General features: G+C 40.6%; 1 protein-coding gene across 3 annotated transcripts in view; it reads right to left on the bottom strand.

Annotated features, from left to right (window-relative positions):
- GPR176 (G protein-coupled receptor 176) overlaps positions 1-22,749 on the bottom strand; it is a 108,818-nt gene that overhangs the window by 72,316 nt on the left and 13,753 nt on the right. The window lies entirely within an intron of this gene.

The following is a 22,749-nucleotide window of genomic DNA, read 5'->3' as shown; positions in this document are numbered from 1 at the left end:
CAATCCTGAGCAGGACTTCTGCAGAAACAAACAGTTAATTTCAAAAAAGTGTATCTCCTTTCTTTCTGCTTTTGCTTATTTAAAGCTTTTGAGTTTCCTGAGGACCTACCTTCCTGGAAGAAAATCTTACCCCCTCATCACACCACCTATTATTAGTATGCCTGGCTCAGTGATTTTCAGTAGGAAGGGTATGAAGTTCTTCACTGAGAATCCTAAATCCTCTTCCAAAAGAGCACGAATGTCATCCTTCTCTCTGAGCTCGGCCATGAGCAGCTTCTCCAACCCCTTTTACCCTTCTTGAAGATGTAGGCCTTTGCAAGTCTTTGACATGATTTTAGTTGCTAGAAGCATGTCCACTCTGTAAGGTTCTAGCTCATCAACCTCTAATAAGGCAAGTAATGGATTGTAATTGATAGTCACCTCCTCTAGATTAGTTAGGGAAGTTGAACTCCAAGCAAAACCCCTATGTTCTCTGCTCTTTAATTCCCATTCCTCGTGGCACACTGACCACCCCTCCTGATGTTGCACAGTTTAGGTTCTCTGCAACTCCAAGATGGAGACAATTCAATGAGCAATTCTACCTCCTCCTCCACAATCCCTGCCTCGCACCTAGGAAAAGTAATATGAGCCCATGCTATTTTCCTCATTTAAAAATTAAAGTGTTGGGGCTGGCCCCGTGGCCGAGTGGTTAAGTTCGCACACTCCGCTGCAGGCAGCCCAGTGCTTCGTTGGTTCGAATCCTGGGCACGGACATGGCATTGCTCATCAAACCATGCTGAGGCAGCGTCCCGCATGCCACAACTAAAAGGACCCACAACGAAGAATATACAACTATGTACTGGGGGGCTTTGGGGAGAAAAAGGAAAAAAATAAGATCTTGAAAAATTAAAGTGTTGTGGGATCTTGACTCAAACTGTCCCAAATACGAGAATGCTAGGGTCCCAAGAAGTTGAAATTGGAAACTTCTGAATACTTTTCACTGGGATGTAAGCTCCATGAAGGCAGGGACTTTGTTCGATTCACTCCTACGTCCCAGTAGCTAGAGAAGTGCTCGCCACATAGCAGGTGAGTAAATAACAACACTAAAAGCAGCATCTCCGCAGACTTTCAGTGCGCTGGGCCTAAGGCACATACTCTCAATCCTCCACTCACAGTGGCATGCAGGAGCCTGCTCCCAGCTTGGGAGAGCCCAGTGTACAAATCTCTTCCCAACTCCACTTCAGTGAGGTCACGATAGTAACTTGAAATTGGCCATGGTGGGAGTATGTACACCATGAAAATTGGCAAACACAACAGATCAAGGCTTTTTTCCTAGAAAGAGCCGGTTGTTATACATTTACCAGCATACCACTGTCCTTAAGACTTACATCCCTTTTCTGTGAATATAAAAGTAAGAAAGAATAAGCTCAGCTTTGGGCAGCCCCAATCTAGAAAATAAAGCAGTGTTTGTCAACTTATTTTGTAAAAGTCTCAATTCACACCTGTCTCTGACTCCATTTTTTTACAAGTCTCTATAAAAGAGACTGCACTGAAAACTGAAGGGGCTCCTCTGGGGGGACATTTCCCATTTGCAGAAAGTTACAGTTAAGGAGAGTTAACTGAGCAAAGACAAAACTCTGACAACAGGGTGAAAGAGGATGAGCCTTACGCCCAGCCCTTTGAGAGCCTGTGGAGATGCAGAGTGCGGAGTTCTTTTGAGCTGAGCAGTATGGAATCATATACTCTGATTTTGACTACAAATTAGACTTTTTATTTTATTTTCAAATGTGTTTACAGCTTTACTATGTGCCAGGCACTAATCAATTTGCTTAGCAAACATTTACTCATTATTCTAGCTACCAACATCACACAGACACAAGCGTTTGATGTCACCCAGACCAAGGAAACTCTACCAACTCTCACCCTTTTGCTCATGAAAAACCAGAAACATAAATCTGCTCACCACCCACTGAAGTACTCTGGGCTTGTTAATGATAGGAGACCAGAATTAGAACTGAGGTCCACCAGACCATGGAGAGTTGGGCTTGACTGGACCTCCTTAGGGGCCACAGACTAAATCTGGCACCCTGGTAGCTGTCCCTTCAAATTGACAATTGTGGAGTTTAGCGGGAAAGGGCAGAACCCAAAGAGGAGGAAGCAGTCAGGGTTCCGTAGGCCTTTTCCTTTTTGAAGACGTAGAAGACTAGACTAGAAAACCTCTCAAATCTTTTCCAGCTATGGAACAACAATGATAACAAAGATAACACAAACCACAAAACTGGCTTTATTTATGTGTTCAGATATTTTACACCACTGATGAGCAATTATCTTCCAGACTCTGAACTCAGTATTGACAGTAAATAACAAAATCTTCTTATAGAGTAACTGATAAGCCAGGAGCATCTCCTTATGCTATTTTTGAGCCAAAAGAGGCTATAACACCAGAATAAGACTAAAATACAATACTGATACTCCAGGCAGATGTTTTAAATCAAAGAGAAAACGATAATCTACCTGACTAATTTAAGTTATCAAGATGGACCAGTTCTCAAGCAACTTGAATTCTAGAATTCAAGCACATAAAACCATTATTTAATCTTCTTTCCAACCTATAGTTTATATCTTTCTACTTTATCAGAAAATTACACTATTTACTGAGCACATATTACGTGCTAGCACTGGGCTAGGTGCTACTACAAGAAAGTATAAAGCATGCTCCCTGCCCTCAGGAATAAGATTTATTTAGGTGAAGAGACAAAAAAGGCCTTCCCTGCAGGGGTAACAGCACAAAGAGAGAAGAGTAAGATTCAAGGGTAAGGAGAGCAGTTTCCTAGAGTAAGAAATCACCTTGGGAAGACAGGGTAGAGCCAAGCAGAAAACTTAATACAGTAGGCAAGGGGAAACGGGCGAGTTAAGTAACACAACCTGATAACGCTGTGGTTAGAGAAGCTGGCGGCGTACGGGGAAGAAGGAGAGAGGGTGAGTTTCTATTTGAACTTAGTGCGTTTACCATTGTAGTGGGCTAAACTGTGTCCCCACAAAAAGACATGTTCAAGTCCTAATCCCCACTCCCCGCAGCTGTGAATGTGATCTTATCTAGAAATAGGATCTCTGCAGATGTAATCAAGATAAGAGGAGGTCATACTCGATTAGAGTGGGCCCTACAGCCCAGGACTATTGTCCTTATGAGAAGAGGAGAGGATACCCAGAGACAGAAGAGTCACAGGGAAGAAGGCCATAGGAAGACAGGCAGAAATTGGAGTGGTGCAGCTCCAAAGCAACGAACGCCAAGGCTTGCAGGCAGCCACCAGGAGCGAGGAGAGAGGCACGGTACAGATGCCCCATCAGAGCCCCCAGAAGGAACCAACTCTGCTGAGACCTTGATTGTACACTCCTGGCCTCCTGAATTGTGAGAGAATAAATTTCTGTTGTTTTAAACCACTCAGTTTGTTGTAATCTGTACGGCAGCCCTAAGAAACGAATGCAGCCATGCTCTGTGCAGTAAAAGTGTGAAAAAAATCAGAAATGAAGTTTCATCATTTCCTGATCTATTAAAATTACCATTTTATGCCTTCTATTGAGGTAGTTCAAATTATATTAATTTATACGGACATTTTGGGGTATCAAGAATATTGATCCCATCTCTGCCTCTCTTGCTTCTCCCATCAGCCAACATACATATCACTGAGGCACACAGTCGCTCTACACAGTTGTGAACTATAAGCTTTGACACCACATTAAAAGCAAGAGAGAGACAATGGCCAGTTGGGTCACGCTTTTGAAGGACTGCAAAAATTTCCTATGTATTTGTTTCCTAATTCAAAAGGAATCCTTTTAATAAACATGACACTGCCTTTCTCCTCTACCTTTCACCTTCATACACACATCTTTTTAAGGCAGTTTTCAAAAAAAAGAAGATGAGGGTAGATACTCACACGTACAAATTTTGTATCACAACAAACACATACGACTCAGTAAAAGTTCATTTTCCTTTTCTTAATGGGTGGTTGAGCACTTACTGATATGGTATGGACTATGGTAAGGACAACGGATATACTGAAGCAAAAACTAAAAACATTGACAATATTTGCCAGTTGTTGTGGTAGGCGCTTTGCATATATTAGCCCACACCCTCCCAGCATTATGATACAGATAAATAAGAAAACTGAAGCTAGGTGAAATTACTTACCCTTTATTCTGCTTTATGATATCAACAGCTTCAAAAGCAGATATTTAAAAATGTACAAGCAAAACTCTGTAACACCCTTCCTAGGAAACCATCCCATTGAAAAAAGAAAAAGATTTTTTTTTAATTAAAAGATATTCATCACAGCGCTATTTATCATGTTTAAGCAAAAAAAACCATCGATGTCCAAAAACATACGAATGATTAAATGATTAAATAATCAAAGGCCATATAAATATATGAAACGCTTCTTTCAAAGAATGTTTAATATGAGAAAATGCTTATACATTGTATGAGTATTTATCCTTTTCTTCTTTGTAACTTTCTACGTTTTCTAAATTCTTTACTATTTTACAATGAGAAGTTATTCTAAAAATAATAAAAGCTGGCCCAAGGACAAAATGCTAGCAAGTGGCAGAACTAGGACTTACACCCAGATCCTAGAATCCTGTGGCCCACTACTCAACACTGATTTTACCTAAAGTCCTATTTTTATCCCAGGAACATTATACTCAAAAGAGGAACCAGTTTTGCATGGCCAACTACTATTTCACAAAAAGAGACTATTATGACCATGAGCTTTCGTAATTTAAAATATTGCCTCCAGCTCTGGTTGTGTTTTCTTGGTTTTCTAGTGTGACCTACCAGAGGCAGAGTTCAGTTTGAATAAATGCATTTATGCTGAAAGGCAACATAAACCAAGACAGTGACTGGCCCCGAGACAGACTGACCAGGAAATCCATGAAAAGAATGGAGAGCAGAGCTCCCATTCCAGGCATTTCAGCTAGAAAGCAATTCATCAACAGTCCCATATCCCTGGGGAAAAGGAAATTATATCAGTACATGCTATATCCTTAAGAAGCTGACAACTCTTATTCTCTTTTGCTTGTCTTTCTCTATAGTCACAGGAATCTAGGACACAATGCGACCCAGCAGGCACAAACCACACTATAAAGAACAGTCCCTTAATAAAAGCAAAGTTATTTCCTTCATTTAATTTTAAATATTTTACATATTTTATATTCATTCCACATCCATTTACAGGATACCTATTGTGTACAAAAGATTAAGACTTATCTCTGAAACACACACATTAAGACCATTTTGCAAATAAGGTTTTAAGTCTGTAAGCCCTTCGACCTACACCTTTCACATCCCTTCTCAGATCTGCGAGTGCCATCCAGCAATGACAGCAAAATGCATTTGTTGCCTGAGAGATCATGACCACAAGCATGGGAGATATTTTTAAATTTTATTAAAAAATTTTATTTGGCCCTAACTTAGTTTCTTTTGGACTTAATTTAATTTATTACAAGTCCTGAGCCTCTATAGCTTGAATAATCAGCTAATAATCCATCAAGTCTTCAGTGTCTGCATCTTTTCAGGCAGCTCTCTACCTCTATTCCCGGTTACTACCAAGAAACCCCCATTAGTTTAGTGATTTGCGTGAGGCCACTCTCTAAGCCAGCAAGTGACCCTGTCTGTCACTCTGCTCCCAAGGGTGGCCAGTGCAAGATGTTGTCAAAGTTCTGGATTATCATCTGAAAACCTGACCATTCATCCCTGTCTCTGTGGACCACACTAGTGAAAATATTCTCACCTGATAAAATATTATTTTTATTTTACTGCTTCATTCCTATGAAGCTATAATGTCAATGAATATTGTGTAGGTCAGCTAGACTAATTCACACAATGATAAACTAATTAAAAATATTCTTTTCCTCTCCATTTCTAGAGTGATGGTTAAGTCTTCCCTATCTTTAAAATAAGATTTATGGTGACGTTACCAAGTGACTTGCTATCCTTAAAATCCTTCAATAAGACTGACCACCTCCTTACAATAATTCTACAGTTACAGCTGCAGCCTAGAGGGGGAAAGCACCAGTACCCCTCCTTCCAATCTTTCTTGAATTATGCAAATAATAAATACAAGCAGAGATATGAACTTAAGTTTCTAAGGGGAGACAGACAGTGAAAGAAATTTCTGAAGAATGAGAGAAGTTAGCCAGGTGATAAGGCAGAGAAGAGCTTTTATGGATGAAGGAACAACAAAAGGCAAGGCAAAGAGACTGGAAAGAGAATAAGGTGCCCTGGGAACCATGGGTAGTGCAGAGTTCCTGGAGTGTAAGAGATGAGTTGGAATAGGAGCCAGGAGCCAGGCTGTAGAATGTTGCTAGAAGGAGCTAGAGGGAATAGGGAGTCAGGGAAGGGTTCAAAGAGGAGAATGACATGAGCAGAGTTGTTGACCAAGGAACAATCAGGAGAGGATAAAACAGAAACATGAAATTTAAAGCTGTTCTCCCAAGAAGCCTGACTACGAACAGAAGGAAGAAAGGGACTATGGGGGAGAAGGGAGTGTGAAAAGGATGAGGCAAAGGAGCAAGAGGGAGCAAAGGACACTGAAGATAAAGGAATGAAGGAATAACTGCTGGATACAGATGCTGATGAGTTTGTAAGTGCTGAAATAAGAGCTTTACCCTCCAGAGCCCTCCTTCCTGCTCTAGAGGAGTGCTCAAATCTAGATGTCCTACCTAGAACACCACATCTTCTAATGCCCAGCTACTTAAAGTGTAGTCCGAGGACCAACAGCATCAACAGCATCTAGAAGTTTGTTAGAAATGCAGAATCTCAGGCCCCATCCCAGACTCCTGAATTTGAACCTGCACTGTAACAAGATTCAGTTACACCTTGAAGTCTGAGCAGCACTACTGCAGACCAACTCCGGAGAACTTTAAGGAATTATGAAGAGTAGGAAAGGAACCAGAGACTGAAGACAGGGAAAAGGGGAACAAGAAAAACATAGAAAAATTCATACTGATCAACCTGACACTAGAATGAATTACTGACAGGAAGGCCAGAAGTAATCACTAGGAGCCAGCATGGATACACTAAGAATATATGTCAGAATCTCCTTATTTTCTTCTATCAGTAAGCCCAGGAGATGCAGTAGACACAGTATATCTCGCTTTCAGTAAAGTATCTGATAAGATGTCTCAAAATATTTTTGTAAATAAGATAAAGCAATATAGGCTGGGTGATAGTTCTAGTCAATGCATTCATAACTGGTTTAACAATTATTCCTAAATGGTTTTGACTACTAAGTCAAAATTAACCCAGATTACCAGCTCTCTAGTGACAAAACCTCTAACATTCTCTCCCTAGACCATTCAATACCTTTTTTATTGATAATTTAGATAGAGATACAAAAGATACATAGCTAGTATCACTGAAAGCAATAATGTTCCATGGCATAATCAGGATCTGCGCCCCCCCCCCAAAAAATTAACAGGTTGATACAAAGAATTAAAACATTTTACTTAAATTTAGATGAATTAAAATTATGATAAAATTAAAGTGCTAATCTGGGCTCCAAAACTGAATAAAGACAAGGATGATGAAAAAGAAGCATAACAGTAGGACATGAAATAAAGGCTGGGAGTTTTAGTAGATGCTAAATTCAATATGCATCAACATATTGACGTTAACATGAAGTCAACAGGATAATATGTGAGTCCAGCTCAACCTACATGCCAAACTCCCCAGCAACACAAGACTCATGTTAAGATTAAAAGGGGGCCATGGAGATTTAAACTAGTCTTTGTATTCTATAACTTGAGAGAGTACACAAAGATCCCACAGTCAAAATTCAAGGTGCCTGATAGTAACAAGGAGGCCTAATGAGCGGAACAAATTGAAGTGGAGTGCGCTTTTAAAGCTGCCCACATGCTCCCTTGTTGTTCTGATTCTAACAAGAGATTTGCAGGCTAAATCAGTCACAATTCTCCCCAAAGCCAAAGAACCTTTAATTGGTCCTTCTGATAACCCACTTGCCCCCTCTCTTCTCTTCTGTGCCAAGCTGACAATGACCCTTGACTACATTATGTGTGTTCCCATATCTACACTGCTTGTAGCTCTTTTGATACTTAGTTTCCCAATTTGGAACTGTTGCTGCATACATAGTGGATATTTGGAGGACGTACTTAGGCTTAAAACATGTCAGGGACACTGGGTAATGTGGACTGATGGCAAGTGGGTGGAACCTCAAGGCCCTAATTATTGAGGTACCAAGAAGGCCCAGAAGAAGGTGGAGCACAGCACCACCAAAATGACTGAAGGCGCAAGGAGCCCAAAACAGTAGGGGTGGTATATTATGATTCCCCTCAAGATGGTGCATGTTGCCTAAAGTTTTCATTTCAATCTCAAAGAAAATTGTGTGATTTTTAAAAAACTCTGCACAGAACAAGTAGAATGACAATTTAGTTTTTCTGATTTATGTAGCTTCAGACAATTCTATTATGTTTCTGACAGCCACGTATTCCACCTGAACCTCCATATTGAGATACCAGATTCAGAGGCAGAGAATGAGCACCTACAGATAAGGGCGAGTAGTCACGAACCCCATCACTACTCTTATAAAAGGACATACCTCCAAAGGCAACCATCAGAAACCCCCCCTCCTGCCTTTGTGAATAAATAATTTAGTTATTCCTTATAGGATATGGATTGAGATGGAGATGGCTGGCAGGGGCAGAATTAGGAAATTAGATTATCTCATTCATAAAATTTTGAGGTAAGTTTCTTTACCTAAGTCAGATTTGAGAAGAGGCCCTGCCTACTCATACTTAGAGTATCTATTTCCATATTACCTTCAGTCCTTAAGCAACACTAGCCATTAAAAGATGGGTAGAACTGGTATCAATAATCCCAAAATTAAATTCCTACTTCCTCCCCATCCCAACCACTCTCTTTGCAAGAATAAATTATCTGTTATTCTCCTAAGAGGAAAAAAAAAGAAAGTCTTCTAACAACCCAAGCACTTACCTTAAATAACCAGTCTTCTCCCTTCCACCCTCCTTACATCTTACCCTCACTGCTTGACTCCCACGGCTGTAACCTGGGAGTGGGCATGATGCCCAGCAGCCATCTCCACAGACACTAAGAAGTCAGCCATGCATCCCTGAGATCAACGTTACAGTGCAAAGGACCTGCCTCAAAGTCACAGAGTGTTCATTGAAAATATAGACTCCAAGACCCCATGTCAAGCCTACTGAAAAAAATTTCTGATGGTGGAACTCAGGAATTTGCATTTTTAACATGTGATTTTTATGCACACTGGGCTTAAGAATCTCTGCCTCACAATCACAATCACAAAGAGAGGCAAAGTGATTCACCAACAGTCAATCCAGCACTCAACAGCAGGGCCAGCCTAGAACCCACCCTTCCTAAGCCCCTGCTGTGATCCTCACCACCTAGAGCCCACTGACTTGCAACTAACAAGAAACATGATGTGACGCTCTTCAGAGGAAAGTCCCATCCAACCTTAACAATAACAGCATCCCACAGAGAAATAGGCACTTAACCCTCTAATCCCCAATCCTGCCTTTCATGTGGCATAGGCAGAAAGCTTCATTTTAGGGCTTCTGATAATTTGTAGAATCATCACCGCTAAAAATTTGCAGCCTTAGGAGAAGGTCACAAAAATAACAGGACAAAGACAAAAGGTGCCATTCTCGTCAATCAGCGAGAGGGTCTGGAAACCGAAACTTGATTATTTTGTCTCTGCTTGAGTCTCGCTTGAACTCTGTGTTCCTGGAAATTAAATTCACACTCAGGCTGACTACAGAGAGTTATTCTTTCCTTTCCATTTAGCAGCCTTTGAAAGTGTTTCTTGTCCTAAGAAACTGCACAGAAAGCCCCAACCAAAAGGAGCTGCAATTAAAGGTGCAAATGAGCACAAACAGGGATGCCCAGGGAACCAAGGAGTAAATATCACACACCCTCTAACACGCGGCAGAGGTGTCCTCAAACATTCTCACTCAGAAAATACAAAGTCACTCTTGATATATAAGGCACTCTCTCAATTACTTTATTGGGAACAAGTAATAAATTACTTTATTTGGAATTTTGTTTGGAGCAGGCACAATGACCTGAAATTACTTCAAATCAATGTTACTTTGGGCTTCCTATAAAGGTCATCTGTTGGAACAGAGAAAAAGAAGGCAATGGTATCATTCATCATTCATGCCCTAAGAAATCAGGATGGTTCCTTGTGGCTTAGATTGAAATTTCAGTGGCCACGTCACACATGAGTTAAAATAAAAGATGCAGTGTCTCACTCACTCAGCTTGGAAGTGATGATGGGCCCTGAGAAACCGTATGATGTGACTCCAAAACGCTTCCAGCAAAAGCTGTTGCTGATGTCAAAGAGGTACGTGGAGAATTTGAATAAATTACCTCATGAAGTTTAAGTAGAAAAAAAGTATTTTTAAGTTAACATATTATTTGTCATTGGAATTGGAAAATTCTACCAAGGCATCAAGACACAATAGATAGAGTATACCAAAGTAAAATGTCAGATCAAGATGCAAATTTTTTCAAAGTTATGGTCAAGCGGTTATAACTTGAACCCTCACCCACCTGGGAGGTATAAAAGAATAGACAGAGAGCAGTGGGTGAGCACCGAGTCCTACTTACCCAGGCAAAAAGGGAGGGGGTGCCCGACTCTCCCCTCAAGCCTACTAAGGGAGCTTCAACAATCCCACGCAGACAGCTTGATATGTGTCCCCTGCAGTTGGAGTTTACAATGAATTATGACCAGTTCCTCTCTGGGAAACCTAAAGGGCATAGGTTGGGCTGATGAGCTGCTTAAAGAAGAGGCTAGAGCAGGCAGCTCGCACCCTTAGAATTTATTGGGGCCAAGGATGCGTGTTGTGTTCCCTTCTATCAGGTGTGGGCCAAGGTGTGAGAGCAACGGCATGGGGTCATGTCAGGGGCTTGTCCAAGAAGGCCACCCGCTGAGCAAACAGCCCTCAGCAGAGAGAAGCCAGAGGTCCAGCAGCATTCTCGGGGGCTGAGGACAGAGTAAGCTACCAATCAAGATTATGGGAGGGCATCACCACCATCAAGGGACAGGTGACAGTCCAGAGAGCATGAAGCCACTTCCAACAGGATCAGTCTTTACGGCCTTTTCTGCCCGTTACCTCTCCTTCCTCCACCCCTACACCACCAAGCCTCACCTCAGCTCCAGTCCTGGAGAACCTTGGCCAGAGCTCAAGGTGGGAAGGAAGCCAACCAGACTCACTGGCCCAACGTCAAGCTTCTCCTAGGCAACAGGCCAACTTTAAGCTTCTCCCCACTTCAAGGATGGTGGGGAGAGGAGAATTTTTCATTTTGAGTCAAGTTTGGTGCTTTGCCTCTTTCATCAGACTGCACATATTATGTATAAGTTCAGAATGCTTTGTGATGTAAGAATAATCAGGAAAACTGGAGTTTCCTATGCTTTCATTCGAGGTCATATAAATGGAACTGAAACAAAAAGGAACACACCATGGATACATGCAACAACTTGGATGCATCTCAAGGAAATTATATTGGGTGAAAAAAAGAATCCCAAAAAGTTACACATGATATTATTCCATTTATATAATGCTCCTGAAATAACAAAAGTATAGAAACGGAGGTCAGATTAGTGGTTGCCAAGAGTTAATAAGGCGACGGGGTGAGAGGAAAGCAGATGTGGTTACAGAAGGACAAGAGGAATCCTTTTGGTGACGGAAATGTTCTGAATCTTGACTGTATCAATTTCAATACCCTGGTTATGACACCGTACCCACCATATACATATTACCACATGTGTATTATTGAGGGAAACCGTGAGCAGCCTTTACGCTGATTCACATTCTATCGGCTAAAGATGCTTTGACTTTTTTGTAAAACCCACTGTACTCAGTTATGCAAAAATCAGGGTTTTCAACCTAACATTTGCTGGCTGCCTTAGTATGTTAGTTTAATAGGGCTGACATAACAAAGCACCACAAACTGAGTGGCTTAAAACAACAGAAATGGATTGTCTTGCAGTTATGAAAGCTACATGTCCTAAATCAAAATGTTGGCAGGGCCACGCTCCCCCTGAAACCCGTAGGGGAATCCTTCCTTGCCTCTTCCCAGCTTTTGGTGGTTTGCCAGCAATCTTTGGCGCTCCTTGGCTCAGAGCTGCATCACCCCAATCTCTGCCTTCTTACACAGTGCTCTCCCTCTTCACCTGCCTTCTTATAGGGACACCAATCATGCTCGATTAAGGACCCACCCTATTCCAGTACAACCTCACCTTAAGTAATTACATCTACAATGACCCTATTTCCAAAAAAGGTCCCATTCTGAGGTACTGGGGGTTAGGTTTTTACATATCTTTTCTTGGGGTGGGGGACACAATTCAACCCATAACATTTGGCTAGAGTTAAAAATATTCTATTGGTTGTTTTCAGACCTTATTCAACATGTCCATTCCCACCACTGAGCTTCCCAGATAGACAGGTGGGAGGAATGGGTCTCTATCAGCTGATACAAACTCAAGGGCACCACTCCGATCTCACACATGTAGGAGTCATCACTGTCTCAGGATAGGCAGCCAAATGCCACCTGTAGGTCTCTGCTGACTACACCGCCTCTCAGCCACTCTCCCATACGCCAGGTCATGCCCCCAGGTTGCTTCTAGCAATGATTTTGACTTCGTCTAGGATCCAAAGTCTTCCAAAAGCTCTAGTGACATCCCCATACACATTAGGCTGCCTGGTTCAAAATGCTGCCTGTCTTATTTCATAGGCTCACTCTAATTTAAATCAGGTTATAACTGCTGTCCTTGTGGATTTCCTATCAAGAGACCTGCTGTCCCTCCAGATATCTGGCTTTTGTGAGCATTGCTCCAAGCCATTCCATATGACTTTGTGTGCCTGAGTCCTGGCTGTGGGCAAAATTCATGTTCATTTCCAGAAAGCTCCTAAGTCTGATGCAAATCAAGATAGTGGCTAACTAACTGTTCTAATTGCCCCCAAGCATTTTGCTCAATCGATCCACTGGTGCTTTTTGAGCACCCACTGTTTTGGATACTGGGGACACACCAGTGAACAAAATACAGTCTCTGTCCTCATGGTTCTGCATTCTAACAGAGAGGACAGAACACCAAACAAACAATTTGTGGGGTTATAACTGCCACAGAGGAAATACACAGGATGATGTGACAGAAGTGGAGGGGGACTATTTCAGATAAGCTGTCTTGGAGATGACACTTGAGCTGCAATTTAAAGGATGAACACAAGCCAGTCACAGGCAGCATCTAGGGAAGAACATCCCAGGGCAGAGAGAACAGGAAGGACAATGGCCTTGAACTTGACATGAACTTGACATGTTAAAGAAACTGAAAGGTGGTTCCCAAGCTGTGCGGGTTCTCTTTGCTTTGCTCCCCTCCACCTTTCGCCACTTGCTCTGTGCCTTCTGCCTTTGTACTGTCTACTGAACTTGACAATGCCCACAGGAGTCTGGCCCAGGTTCTCCCCTGCACTTGGGAACCTGGACGTTGTGCTGACAAGGCTCCCACTCTCCTCTCCATTCCCTGGGCTTGGATCAGCTGAGGACATGCATTTCCATCCTACGAAATGTTCGGCTTCAACTGTTCTGAGAGCTGGACACTGGCCACAGTGAAATCCGAAACAGAAAACATGGAGTGGCTCACTCCCCAACAAGATGCCTGAGACTTCATCCACACCCCACACTGACTGCAGTGAGGGCTGTCTCCCAGGGCTCACCCACAGCCTTGCCCACTGACCTCCCCAGCAGCTCTTATAAACACTCAGGAGGGCAGAAGCCAGCTCATGACCCAGAGACTGGTGAGCTCATCATCTCCTGGGAGGCACATCTAAAAATGGCAATACTTCCTTTTTCTAACACAGCTGGATTTTTTTTCTTGCTACTAAGTTTTTATATTAATTAACTATCAACAACTATTTATGTGTAAGTAACTTGATTTTGTAAAAAAATACGTTTAACTGAGAGAGAAAAACAACCAGAGGCTATATGCTGATTCAACACAGTTGCCACATTAAAGTTCTGAGTGCTCCCCTTCAGTGGCCCAGGTTCATGGGTTCAGATCCTGGGTGCAAACCTACTCCACTCATCAGCCATGCTGTGGAGGCATCCCACATCCAAAATAGAGGAAGACTGGCACAGGTGTCAGCTCAGGGTTAATCTTCCTCAAGCAAAAAAAAAAAAGAAAGAGGAGGATTGGCAACAAATGCTAGCCCAAGGTGAATCTTCCTCACCAAAAAGATAAATAAATAAAAATAAAATAAACAAAAGCAAAGAGAAATAATTTTAATATTTTATGAATGTGAAATAGCAGAAAAATTTTACTCATTCATTCAATAAAAATTTATTGAAGTCCCACACTATATATCAGAAATAGGTACTTAGATATATATGGGTTTCAACACTCTTCTTTCCATAATTCCCACTTTCCCTTACACTGCTTTACTCCCTCCAGGTACCCTCAAAAGACAGGGGTTCCTTCCTTCATATTCAACTCAAATTTGTATATCATAAATATTCCAATGTTTTGTAGTCAGGTAGCTCTTCCACAAACAAATTTTTTAAAATATGCTATTATTGGGACCAGCTCTGTAGCTGAGTGGTTAAGTTCGCACGCTCCACTTCAACAGCCCAGGGTTTTGCCAGTTAAGATCCTGGGCGCAGACATGGCACCGCTCATTAGGCCATGCTGAGGCGTCGTCCCACATAGCACAACCAGAAGCACCTACAACTAGAATATCCAACTACACACTGGGGGGCTTTAGGGAGAAGAAGAAGAAAAATAAACAAATAAATAAAAATATACTACTATTAATCCTAACTTATTTCAACAAAAATGTTTGTTTAAAAAACAAAACAACTATTAGTTTGAACCATACAAAATTGCAGCAAAAAATGGTCAAAGGTCAAAATGGCCAAATATTGGCAAGATATAAACAGATATACACATTCTTAATGTTTTTTAGACTAGATTCCTAAGCTTTCTTGAGCTCTCTTCCCTCATTCCACCTACTAACTTATTTTCCTTAATCTTCCAAGGTATTCTTACTCCGACCAGATGCCACCACCCCACTTCACAGTGATCTAACTTTTGGTTACATATCTCCTAGAATCAAGTCTTGTAATCATCTACCTTCTGCTTTTAATATGTTTTGCTTATTCTCCAACTTCCAATTCTGGCAACATGGCATGGCAACTGCTATGAACACCTATGAGTGCTGAGTAAAACAAGATATCTTTAAACTTATAGCCGAACTTAACAAGAAATAAAAAGAAATTCCCAGCTGCTCGAAACAGAGACCAGAGTGCTTGCATCGAGGGGCGATTTTCAGACCAGGAAATAGGCCCTCACAGCTAACTTTGGGTTCCAACACCCAAACGGGGACTGAAGTAACCTTGGACCCTCCTGAAGCAGGTAGCCGGCATGGAAACCCATGCATAAAGCCAGAATCCTTGAAAGGTGGCCACCTCAGTGAAAGAGAGGCTAAAATACTGTGTCCTCTACCTCAAAGATATGACAAGGAAGTGTGTCTTTTCCTGTGGTTGGGGTCTTGGGCTAGTGATGATCCTATGACACCTGCCAAGAGCAAACGTGAAACTGTTCTGGAGGCCACTTCTACAGCCAAGATCTCATGGATCCTGCAGAAAAAGGAGATGAGCTCACAATCGAACACTTAAAAACACACAAGGAAATGATCCACCACAAGAGAGAGTCAGCAGACACAATAAGCAACCCAAGGTAACAATCTGAAATTGTATGTTTAAAATTACGAAGGAAATGAAAGAGGGAATTAAAACCATAAACGAAGGACAAGACACTCGTATCAAATGAGAACCTCCTGCTCTCTCACATGCCAGGTGTGTGCTAATACCCTCAACTCTTCTAAATGCCTTCCATGCAACAGGCTTGCCCATATGATGTGACTGGAGATTCCTAAAAGACCCACCCCACCCACTTCTCCCCATCACCTGTCAAACACATGAAATGCTCAATTTAGTCACCCTTTTTGCTTAAGATAGTGAACTTCTCTAAGAAAAAAAAAGAACACCTAAAGATCAATATATTAATGCAATGAATGCACTAACGTCTGTTAACATCTACGTGTGAAGTGGTCTCTTTATTCAGCATGCTACTAAGAGGAGATGGAATACAGATACTGTTAAGTTTGGAAGTGAGAGACAAGTGAGCAACTCAGAAAAAGGTCACTGAGCATCCAAAAGGACAACAGGAAAACAAGAAGTATCTGAAAAGAGATGGCATGAAGACAGGAATGTAAAAACTCTGAAAACAGGGGTTGATTTTCTGAAGACAGTGTTCTTACTTTTTAGTTTTGCTGAGCATAAATTCTTACTTCTAAATTTTGCCTAGAGTCACTCATACCTTCCAGTCTAACCAAAAACTTCTCTAAGTTATTGTGCTGTATGACTAATAAATACGTTCCACCCAGTCACTGTGGAAGTTCCTTAACGATAAAACAGTTTTCACACGGGTTTCCTGGTACTACTCAACCTAAATGGCTTATTCAGAAAAATGTCATGTAGAGAAACTTTTTGGCAAATTCAACAGAAGATACTTTCAAAGATTTGGACACCCCAGAGAAAAACAGAGCCACGTCTGTTTGTTCCCATCTTGAGACAAATCTCCTCCCATCCTACAAAATCCCACTCAATAAAGTAAGAGTATATTTCTTGCAGAACCAGGGATATTTGGAGCTGAGATTTGGGGATCAAAGAGAAGTAACTAAAAATGAAAATTCTAGACAATAAATTAGTTAGTTGCTTTGTCTACTAGCATCAATAATGTTCTACTACTATACCTTAACTATCAACATATAAAAAAATATTTTAGCACCATGTAAATACTGCTCTGATTGGTGAGCGGGTCCTTGCAAAGGTTACATTTTGTGGGTTTTTTGAGGAAGATTAGCCCTGAGCTAAGATCTGCTGCCAATCCTCCTCTTCTTGCTGAGGAAGACGGACCCTCAGCTAACATCCATGCCCATCTTCCTCTACTTTATACATGGGACGCCTGCCACAGCATGGTGTGCCAAGTGGTGCCATGTCTGCACCCGGAATCCAAACCTGCGAACCCCAGGCTGCTGAAGTGGAATGTGTGAACTTAACTGCTGCACCACCAGGCCAGCCCCAAAGGTTACATTTCTAATCCTAAGCAAAGGAGTTCTGGTGTTCAGTAGCACAGGACCACAGACATGAAACAGGACCAGGTAAAAGAAAAACAAAACAATGGATGAAACTTTACATAGGTCTTCCTGCTCCAAGGGGCTCATTTCTGTTGAAACATTTGTAAGGGTAAAATTGTTGTAAATATTTGTGGAGTTAGTTATTTTAAATGACAGCAGTTCCCATTAGAAACAACATTAATGTAGCAGAGTTATGATGTAGCCAGATCATTTATTAACATCTCAGCAGTTACAAATGACTGAGCCCTAACAGAGACGAGGCATATTAGCACACATGAAAAGGGCCCTAAGGGCTGCCACAGTGGTGTAGTGGTTAGGTTCACCTGCTCCATTTCAGTGGCCTGGGGTTCACAGGTTCGGATCCTGGGCACAGACCCACACACCACGCATCAAGCCATGCTGTGGTGGCATCCCACATATAAAATAGAGGACGACTGGCACAGATGTTAGCTCAGGGACACTCTTCTTCAAGCAAAAAGAGGAAGACTGGCAACAGATGTTAGCTCAGGGCCAAGCTTCCTCACACACAAAAAGGGGGGGCCTAATTGCTAGCCTAAGTGGAAGACTTTAAGACACACACAAAAAAGCAATTACCTAATCATACTGCAAGTCAGTCTCTATTATCACATTGGATAAGTCATTCATCTCCTCCATGGCGCTGAGAAAGTCTGTTTCTAGATTATGTTTCTAAAGCATATAAAGTAAATTGCCAGTGGGGAAAAAGATTTATTTTTCTCTTATTTATTCCTCATCAAAGACTTAGGAAAATCTTTCAATGGGACAATGGCATCAGAAGTTTTCAGAGGATCAACAAGAGTGCCAAGACAAGTAGATGGGTTGGAAAAAAGAGTCTTTTCAACAAACCGTGCAGGGACATCTGTATATCCACAAGCAAAAGAATGAATTTGGACCCCTAGTTCACACTATGTACACACATGGATTAACACACATGGATCAAAGACCTAAAATTAAGAGCTAAAACTATAAATCTCTTAGAAGAAAACATAAGAGTAAATCTTCACGACTTGGATTAGGCAATGGTTTCCTAGAAATGACATAAAAAATGCAAGAAACAACAAAAAATTTCAGATAAATTGGACTTCACCAAAATTTGAAACTTTTGTGCTTCAAAGGATACCAAGAAGAAGATAAAAAGATAACCTACAGAATGAGAGCAAATATTTGCAAATCATATATCAATAACGGTCTAGCAACCGGAACACAGAAGGAACTCTTACAAGCCAATGACAAAAAGACAACCTAATTTAAAAATGGGTAAAAGATCTGAACAGACATTTCCCCAAAGAAGATATGCAAATGGCCAATAAGGGCATGAAAAGATGCTTAACATCATTAGTCATTAGGAAAATGCAAATCAAAACCACAATGACATACCACTTAACATCCACTAGGATGGCTATAATCAAAAAGACAAATAATAACAGAAGTTGGTGAGGATGTGGAGAAATTAGAACCCTCACACACTGCTGGTGGTAACGTAAAATGATGCAGCCACTTGGGAAAGCAGTCTGGCAGTTCCCAAAAAGAAGAAATTTAGTTACCATATGACCCAGAAATTACACTCTTGCTGTATACCCAAGAGAACTGAAAACATTATGCCCGCACAAAACTACACAAATGTTCAAAACAACATTTTTCATAACAGCCAAAGAGTGGAAACAACCCTAATGTCAACCAACTGATGAATGGATAAAGAAAAGATGGTATATCCAAACAATGGACATATTATTCAGCCATAGAATACGCTACAATATAGCTGAACCTTGAAAACATTATACTGAGTAAAAGAAGCCAATTACAAAGAACCACATATTGTATGACTCCATACATATGAAATGTCCAGAACAGGAAAATCCATTGAGACAGAAAGTAGGTTAGTGATCGCCTAGGGCTCAGGCTATTGAGGGGAAATGGGAAGCAAATACAATGAGTATGTGGTTTCTTTTTGGAGTGATAAAAATGTTCTGGAATCCGACAGTGGTGATGGCTGCATAATTCTGTGAATATACTAAAAAACATTGAATTGTATACTATAATTGGGTGAATTGTATAGTACATGAATTTTATCTCAGTAAAGCTGTTATTTTAAGTTTTCGCAGTAGAATTTAATTTCCAGGAAGAACTGGAAAGTGGAAGGATACACTGAAGACCTAGAAAGGAAAAGCACAGGGTTACCAAAAGCTGTTTCATTCAAATACAGGTCAGATTGATTGTCTGTGCCTAACTTACTACATTATAAAAGAAGGGGTGGAAATGCACACATCATAAGGAAATTAAAGGCAACGTGAAGCCATCTGAGTCAATACATTAGGAGTTCAGTAGCCAGGCTGGTAACTACTGAGCTCGCCATAGCAAACTCCTTAGGTCAATCCAGGACACCATATTCTTGATGTGCTCTGCTAGATTTCTAGGCATACCAAAAACAGAAAAAGCAGGTAGAATAAGGCTGTTGACATTACACTGTAATTGGCTATACTTATGGTTAACTAAAGATCATCTTGTGCAATTACGAATTATAAGCACAAACTAGTATTAACACTGTTTCTATCAAACATTCAACCAAGGAATTCCAAGAATTCTCCAGCTATTAACTGGCTCATGTCAACAAGTATCAAAAACACAAGTATATTTCTCTGTCAAACAATTACCATGAACACTGCTGGTGCCCAAGATGATTTTGTTGAAAGACTATAAACAATCATGGACAAAAACGATGTTTATCCATATCATCTGTCAAATTGATTCAACAAGTCAGTTCCCCACTTTTCCAATGAAATGAATACTTCAATAACCACCTCAAGGAATCAGACCACAGCCAAGTTGGACTTTTACTTGGGGTCATCAGTTTCATGCTGGTTCACTATAGTCAATTGGGAAGAAAAGGGGATATAGCTTAAAAATAAGAATCATACATATGTTGGTTTGGCAAGAAGAAGGCAGACTGATTTCTCTATTTTAAAATAAATTTCTGGGTAGGATACTTACTTATTGGCTATTGTCTACAGCGCTAATTTTCTTTAAATCAGAGCAAATTCATCTATAAAAATCTCCTAAATGCCTCCAATGATGATAAGCACAGATGACAGGCAATTTGTGCAGGAGGAGCTTAGAGGTAAGAGGCTAGGTCACAACCACTGACCTTTTTCAAATGAAAGCACCAGAAAGGGGCCCAGCTCTCCAGACCCTTGGATTGTGAATCCAAAGAGAGTGGGGAAAAGAGAGGGAGATCAACTCTGAGGGGTTAGAGCCAAAGCATTTATTGGAAATGGTGATTCCAAATCTTTCTGAGTCTTTAATTTCACACTATTCACTACCAAGCTGTGTGTGCCGTAGACTTACCGAAGGAGAATCCAAACTGTTTGACTCTCTGTCAAGATCTACAGCATATCTGAAGCTATCCCAAGATGTTGCATAAAAAAGGCTGAGAAACACTCGTTTATACAAACTCTCAAAAGGCATTATTTGAATAATATTACACACAATTCTTGAGTTCATTTTCAACACAGCAATTAACGCTCCCTGTGGTTAAAATATTACAGTTATTCCAAGTTGTTGGAGATTTTTCCTAATAGAGGGCACTAAATTTTCAAAAAGAGCTGCAAGACATTAATTGTACAAAAGAATTATTTTCACTTAATAGTGGGCCTCTGAAAATTCTAATGAAAAATTCTATTTAGAGAATACGGGAAGTATATTTGAATTTGTTTAAAGGGAAAAAAATAAAAGAAAAATTCATTCATCTATGTGTGGTGACAGTGGAAACAAGTAGATTAAATCAGTGTTCACATGCTATTCTAGATAGTATTCCGTCTTCCATTTTACTTTTCAGCCTTACAGATTTTTCCACGATAAATCCTTTTCTTTTATTGCTAATCTGTGATTTTTTTCTCTATTTTTGGGCTTCATGAAATTATGCTTCCCAAGTTTACTTGACTGCACATGGCTTTGGAACTTAAGCTCTGAGCCTCAACTGGTATTACCAGGAGGATTCAATTACATAGATATATTTACATGGGTCAAATTCTCAGAGAACAATGAATCAAGAATACCAGTCAGTAACAACAGGGCTAAACTTTTAAGGAAACCAGAAATGCCTTTCACTTTTGCACAAGTTCTCCGACTTTTGAGTTCTAGAAATTTAACCATATTTATATTTCTTCTGAAAATAAAAGGGAGCAAATGGACTTCTCTCTGAGGAGGGCCCAAGGAATGTGGAAGGGGCAAAATATGTCTTCCTAGGTCAAGTCAGGCATAATCAAAGATCAAGGGAAAAATCAGTCTTCTCTTTGGAGATACCCACAAAAGCAGTTTTTGCATGTCAATTAAAATGCTGTGTGGAGAAAGTTGAATAAGGGCAGAATCATCTGGGAATTCCTAAATCCAATGCAAGTTACAAGAATGAAAGGTACATAGGAAGCAAAACTAACATTTATTAAACATGCACTATTTGCTATGGCCTTTACATACATGCTCTGTCTTCATTTCAATAATACTCAAATTTTTAGAGTCAAACTATGGGAAAATTTCTCCCAACACCATCTTTCTTCAGGGTTAAAGTTACCAATGGGGAAAACTAAACAAATATATAGATGTGTGTGTATAAAACCCTGCAGAAATAAAAATGCAGCCACTTCCACTGCCTCCCCAGTGATCTACACTTTAAGTCAATGTGACAAGACTGGATTTTAACTCCCAATCATCTACAATTCATTGTGCGTGGTACCTAGTAGGTGTTCAGTGTTTGCTGTTTGTTAAATAAATATTGAAAATATTTAAAACATAAGCTTTTGCTTTGTTAATGTGTATTTAACACTCCACTCATAAAAACACATCTTAACACACACACACCCCCCCCTAGACATAGACCCATTGATGTCTACTCCTGAAAATGCCCTCATGAAAAAAAAAGGGAAGATCGGGGCCATCCCCATGGCTGAGTGGTTAAGTTCATGCCCTCCGCTTCGGCGGCCCAGGGTTTCGCTGGTTCGGATCCTGGGCGCGGACATGGCACCACTCGTCAGGCCATGCTGAGGTGGCGTCCCACATGCCACAACCAGAAGGACCCACAACTAAAATACACAACTATGTACCGGGAGGCTTCGGGGAGAAAAAGAAAAAATAAAGTCTTAAAAAAAAAAAAAGGGAAGATAAATATTATGATAGAGTGGAACAGGATGATGACAATTAGAGAAATTATAAAGGGAAATTCCAAACACTTAAAATTCTTCCATAGTCCTTCTGATGTCAGTTATCTGGGTTTCCATGGAAATTCACAGGTGTCTACAAAAAAGTAATCTATTCCTACTTTGAAACTTTAAGATTGCTCTTGGCCATAATACACACAATCACAATCTTTTTACATCCTTATAAATACCACAAGAGAAAATTTACATTTGAAGGGTCATCACATATTTACAAGTAATATGCAACATGTTCAACAAACTTCAACCGAAATGGATATTATCATTTATCATTTAAAGAGTAACTACCAGAAGTACTGGT

The sequence above is a fragment of the Equus przewalskii genome, chromosome 1 (assembly GCF_037783145.1).
Source record: "Equus przewalskii isolate Varuska chromosome 1, EquPr2, whole genome shotgun sequence".
NCBI classification, from domain to species: Eukaryota; Metazoa; Chordata; class Mammalia; order Perissodactyla; family Equidae; genus Equus; species Equus przewalskii.
The sequence above is the reverse complement of the archived record's forward strand: the minus strand, read 5'-3'. Positions and strand labels throughout refer to the sequence as shown.